The sequence below is a fragment of the Tupaia chinensis genome, unplaced genomic scaffold, assembly GCF_000334495.1.
Source record: "Tupaia chinensis unplaced genomic scaffold, TupChi_1.0 Scaffold144062_1, whole genome shotgun sequence".
NCBI classification, from domain to species: domain Eukaryota; kingdom Metazoa; phylum Chordata; class Mammalia; order Scandentia; family Tupaiidae; genus Tupaia; species Tupaia belangeri.
The window spans coordinates 44,404-50,275 of NW_006203915.1; the positions used below are offsets into that span (position 1 = coordinate 44,404).

The following is a 5,872-nucleotide window of genomic DNA, read 5'->3' on the forward strand; positions in this document are numbered from 1 at the left end:
TTTTTTTTTTTTTTGCATAATCTAAGGGATAAGGGTTTAAGGGAAGACCTGGAGTCTTCTCTCCCAAAGAAGCTATCTTCATCTCTAATTTCATCTGCTTCCAATCACAAAATGAGTCATCCTTTCTGTTCTTTTGTAACAATTTATTTTCCAAACAGTACAGGAGTAGCCCCTCTGAATTTAAAAAGTCCTGGGAGGCATACACTCATCCTCTGAAGGTTGATTCAGAGGAAAACACATGGACCCAGTATCCAGGGGACTGGCTTTGCAGTCAGGCCCTAGAACTTCCCTTGGAAATGGCGTTGCCCACTGAGGGGCACCAGAAAAAACAGCAAGAAATTGCTTAAGGCCTTCCTGGAGAAAGTTCCTTCATTTCTTGGGCACTTCAGGACAGTTAGTGAGTGACCTTTCTCCCTGGGCCTTGGAGTCTAGAGCCCAGAGAACTGAGGAGAAAGGTACTACTTAGTGCCCATCTTCTGGAGCTGGCACTGCCCTGACACACTTGCAACATTGTGTATATCTTCCCCCAGTCTTTTCCACTTCCTTGTGACACTTAGCAGTTGATAAACCTTATAGACCCTTGCCATCCCAGATGATGAAAGCTCAATGTGGGCCCATGTCTGGTACATCTCTAAGTCTAGACAATACTTTAATTAAGATTTCAGTCCACTTTGTGCAAGAACTTCTAAGGGTGCCCTTTGGCCTTCTGGTGTTAGTTAGTTCCAACTTTTCTGTCCTCAATTCTCTCTACAGCCTAAAGAGCTATAGAACATGAAGAGAAGAAAGCAATGAGGAAAGCTGAGCTTATCTCTGAGTTAAGAGAAATGGAACTGCCGAGCTCTTCATACACTCGCTCCTAGCCTTGGGTTTTGTATCTAACTCTTTGAAGCAAGGAGCTGTTGTTTGAGTCTTGCCTAGTAGAAAACTTGTTTCTCCTTGTTTAGTTTGGGAGCTACCAAAGGGCAAAGAATGACTCTCAAGTGGACTATCTGCATTTGAATCTTGGCTCTCTTACTAGTCATATGACCTTGGGAAAATTACATAACCTCTCTGAGCCTGTTTCCTCATCTATGAAATGAAAATTAATGTAATAATAACTACCATATAAAATCGTTGTGAGATCATCCATGTAAAATATATTTCACATATAGTAAGCTTTCAGTAAATGGAAGCCATTATTAACCCAGAGTATTGAAGTGGTTGGTAAATGGAGAAGAGACTAGAATTAGTGAAAATCAAACTATGGAAGAGATTCTTCCCATCTATAGCCATCCCCTGAACCCTCCAAACTACCTTGTACCTTCTGTGATGCTATAGCTGAAAAGAAGCTTAAAGGAGAAATTGTTGAATACTCATGCTGCCTTGGTCATAAGGGATTTGCTTTGGCACAAAAAGAAAAAAGAAGAAAAAAAGGTATAAAAAGAAAATATTTAATTGATATCTCAAAAAGCCAAGACATATCACCACTAGGCCTGATCTAGAATTATCTAGAAGGACACAATCTCATTTTTTTCTCTGAACTAGATATGATTTTATTATTGCCCATGCTGTTTTATCCAAGTTTTTGTTTTTGTTTTTGGATAAAGCAGCATGAATAGTAGCATGAGAACCTTAGCATTTGCTGGCTTGAAGAAAAAAACAATCTGTTCAAATGTAAAATCTATTCAAAAGTAGTTGAAAGTGGGAGAGTGGAAAAGGGGAAACAGGAAAAGTGGATACCGGAGCCTTAACACAAAGAAAAATGAGGTGTCAATCGAGTTTTCCCAGCCATAATTTTTCTGAGTTCTTTAATTCAGGGTAATGTGCGGATGGAACTTTAGAGTACATATATCCATTTAAGTGGACAGATTTTCTTTTTTTGATGTTGTTTGCCTAAGTCAAACTGAAAATAGCAAAGGAAGGATATGTGGAAAGGTTAAAAGATAAATTTTACTAATATGATTTTCCAACATTTCAGTCTCCATTCAGCCCAGAGCAAAGGTTAACTAGCCAATTCCACAAGCATAGATTCACTAGATAGGATCCTGCTGAGGACCACCAAGCAATTCAGGCTTTTTTCTGCCCTCTCTTCCTACCACTCATCTAATAGCATGTTATCCATAGGCCAAAACCTGGGAGATTACCAAAGGTGATTTTTTTCTTTTTGCCCTTCATATCCCACGGTATCCATGCTCTGCTAGTATCATTTCCTTCTCTCATTTCTTGCCCAAGCTTACTGCTCTGTTGTCTGGTGATTTATTTCTTTCTCACATAAGGAAATTGAGGTACATAGACTAAATGACTAGCCCAAGGTCATACAGCTAGCTGATCTGTTAATGCAATGCAGGTCTTCTAACTCTTGGCACTTCTTTAAGATGTCTTTCCAACATAATTCTCTTAACTTTCACTGCTGCATAATGACATTATATATGAAAATGACAACCCTATCAGTTTTAAATAGGTGGCACAAATGAAAAATAAATCTACAACAAGTGAATTGGCAATATAGTAAGCATGAGTTTCAGGGGCCACAATGACCGGTTATCTTCCATTTTGTACTTCCTATGTCAACCTGTCATCCTATTACCACCCCCTGATATAAAGTCAGGAATAAGCAAAACAAAGCCTTGAAATCCCAGGATAGATCACAGACTATTGGAACCAGATCAAGCACTTCTAGTCCAGCTACCTCATTTTGTGAATGAGAAAAGTAAGGACAAGAAAGGAGAAGAGATTTGCCAAAGGTGATATAGCTCCTTAGTGGCAGAAGCAAGATGAGAATCTAGACTGCTAGATTCGAGTGGGGTTTTTCCTACCATATTTTGCAAATTTACCAGCAGAAAACAGTACGAAAGTAACACTATAGGATTTTACTGTTTTCTGGTATCTCTTTTGCTCTAATTGTTTCATGTTATAAGTTGTATGGCCCTGACATGACTTTTTTAATGTAAAAAAACATTTCAAATAATTATAGAAGTTAAAATGTAAAAACACTTTATGTTCATTATTTAAAAATTCAAAAATATATAATAGATAAGAAAAATCACTGAGATTAAGTAAAAAGTCACCCCAAATTGGGTTTTATTATCTGTTCATATTTGTGTCCCAACTGTTTGCCTTATATTATATTGGGAATATTTTTTCAGACCCTTTAAATAGTCTCTAAAAATATGATTTTAATGTCTTTGAAGTATTGTATAACATGGAGTTATTTTGTGATATATATGTACTTATAAGACCACTACCTTATATACATTTATTTTACACATGTATACCATTACCTAAATTTAGGCATATATATTTTTATATGTATATGTATACCATAATCCAATTTTATGTATGTAGATGGATTCCCACAGCACTGATGTTTAAAATTATGCCTCAGCTTCCGAATATGGATTCCCACTTCACTGATGTTTAAAATTATGCCTCAGCTTCCTGTAATATCTGCGTTCTAGCACATGTCTAACTACATAGTAAATATATAATATTGGGTCACTAGGAAAGTCATGACATGTTTTGCATAAAAAAGCACATCATGATTTTCCTGATGACCTAATAAATACTTTAATTGCCTCAACTTTTCTGAAATGATCATAATTCCTTCATCAGATAGGGAAACCAAAGGGAGAACTTCCATCCTCTTTTAGGTACATGTTGTATAACTCAGGACAGGCAGCATAGCAATGTGATAATATTGAGAAGCCAAACTCTGGCTTCAGATCCTGGATCCATCTCTCAAATTGTACAGCGATGGGCAAGGGACTTAACCCTTCCAAGCTTCGGTTTTTCTGTGTGGTAAATGAATAAACTAGTAGTATCCATCTCTTACAGTTTTGGTAAAAATTAAATGATAAAATATGTGGAGGAACCAGATGATGTTGCAGCAGTAACACAGTGTTCTGCAAAGCTGACCTATGTGAGAAGGTTCCAGGCCTATGTCTGGAGACATTCTTGAAAATGCCAGGCACACATGCCCATGGTATGAGGCTGGCTGGGGCTGGGGGTGGATTGCAGCATGAAGACCCTATTGGGAGTGCCAATATCTCTCATTCACTCACTCATGTAAGAAATAAGTAAATATGGGCCAGCAGGTAGTACAGAGGTTAAGGCAACTGGATCTCATATGGCCCACTGAGCAGTTCAAGTCCCAGACTCAGTGGTTTAAAAATCATGCCAGGCATGGGTGCATACATCCCAAACTTCCAAGAGGACAATGAAGGTAGAAGAGAAGGGATTGTGGCATGGCCATCCAGGTAATTTCTCACTTGCCCTCACTCTCCTTCTCTCTGTCTCTGGTGAGCACATGTACACTATCGCAAACTTTAAAAATAAATGATAGAAAAACTTCTAAAAATGTGGAATGTATTTAATTTAATATACAGTGAAAGCTCAACAAATATTAGTTGTCATTATTATTATAGTTCCTCAGAGGAAAAAAAACACCAGACTTGGTGTCAGAAAATCTGGGTTCTTGTTCCATCTTTGTTGTTATCTGTATAACACTGCGTGAGTTATTTACTGGTATAGGTCTCAGTTTCTTCATATACAAAATAGAGTAATAAGGCCTGAGCTATGTACCTCATAGGGATGTTATGAAGATCAAATGAGAATATAAATATGAAGGTAGTTTAAAAACTGTGAAGCAGCAGGTGACGGTTAAGGCTGTAGTTCGAGTCCCAGACCTGGCAGCCTGAAACTCATGCTCGACACTTGTACATGCATACTCAAAATCCTGAGAGGAGAATGGAAGAGAAGGGATTACAGTGTGGCTATCCCCCCCCGGGGGGGGGGTTTTCTCTCTCTCTCTCTCTCTCTCTCTCTCTCTCTTTCTCTTTCTCTCTCTGGGTCAATAGGTAGTACACAAACCTATAGCAAAAATCTCTCTCTAAAAAAAAAAATAAACAAAATTATGAAGTAAAATGTGATTGTGACGTATATGGAGTTAGATATAATATATGACTGTTGTATGGTAGGACTAGAGATGCAGAGGGTATAGGAGATTAGGCTGAATATACTGAGCTTCACAAGATGTTTTTCAAATACACCCCCCTGAGGAGCAGGGAATAAGTGGAGGTACAACACTGAAGTATGACATTCCACAAGACAAACCCACAGGAAGGTTACTGGTTTGCATCTTGAAACCTCCCTGGGTACACCATGCACACTGTGCCCATGACCTGAGGCTGGCTGAAACAGGATGAATCACAGTGTCAAGATCCTTTTAGGAGTGCAGTATTATTTTCTTCCTTTCTCACTCATGAGATAAATAAACTTTAAGTAAATAAATAAATCTCCTGGTGTTAGAGGTATATAAATTGTTACAGACAAAAGGAAGGAACCTCATCTAGTCCAACATCTTTGTTACATATAGGAAAAGAGATTCAGAGAGGAGAGAGCTGGAGTCACAGAGGCAGTCACAGAAACAGGACTAGAACTCAGGTCTCTTGATTTCCCAAGCATAGTCCTAAAGCAATCACCGCAGCTCTTTATTTTTTGTCCTTTATTGGAAAGGGAGTAAGGAAAAACATTTCAGTTATTTGCGGAATCCATGTAGGTAGGAATGGATTAATTGGGATTTTGTGGTAAGGATCAGCCATATATAGCACAACTCTATTATATTTTGAAATGACAATCTCATTCCAGGTGAGAGAGAGTAAAAGGAGTCAGGAAGGGGGAACCAGCAGTTAGCGTAATGGCTATGTCACTGGACTCCCACGTAGTCGAGCGCGGTTCGTGTCCCGGACCCGGTGTCTTAAAACTCACGCCGGGCGCGTGTGCGTGCGTGCCCAAGATCCCGAGAGGAGAATGGAGGAGAAGGGATTGTGGTGTGACCATCCCCCCTGGGGGATGATTTCTCGCTTTCTGTCTCTATGTCTCTCTCTGTCTGTCT

The 5,872-nt window shown here is 38.9% G+C and overlaps 1 protein-coding gene across 1 annotated transcript in view; it reads left to right on the forward strand.

Moving 5' to 3' along the window:
* The window catches only part of LOC102479432 (glutamate receptor 3-like), a gene marked incomplete at its 3' end in the record, with an annotated part of 226,257 nt that overhangs the window by 16,169 nt on the left and 204,216 nt on the right, over positions 1-5,872 (forward strand).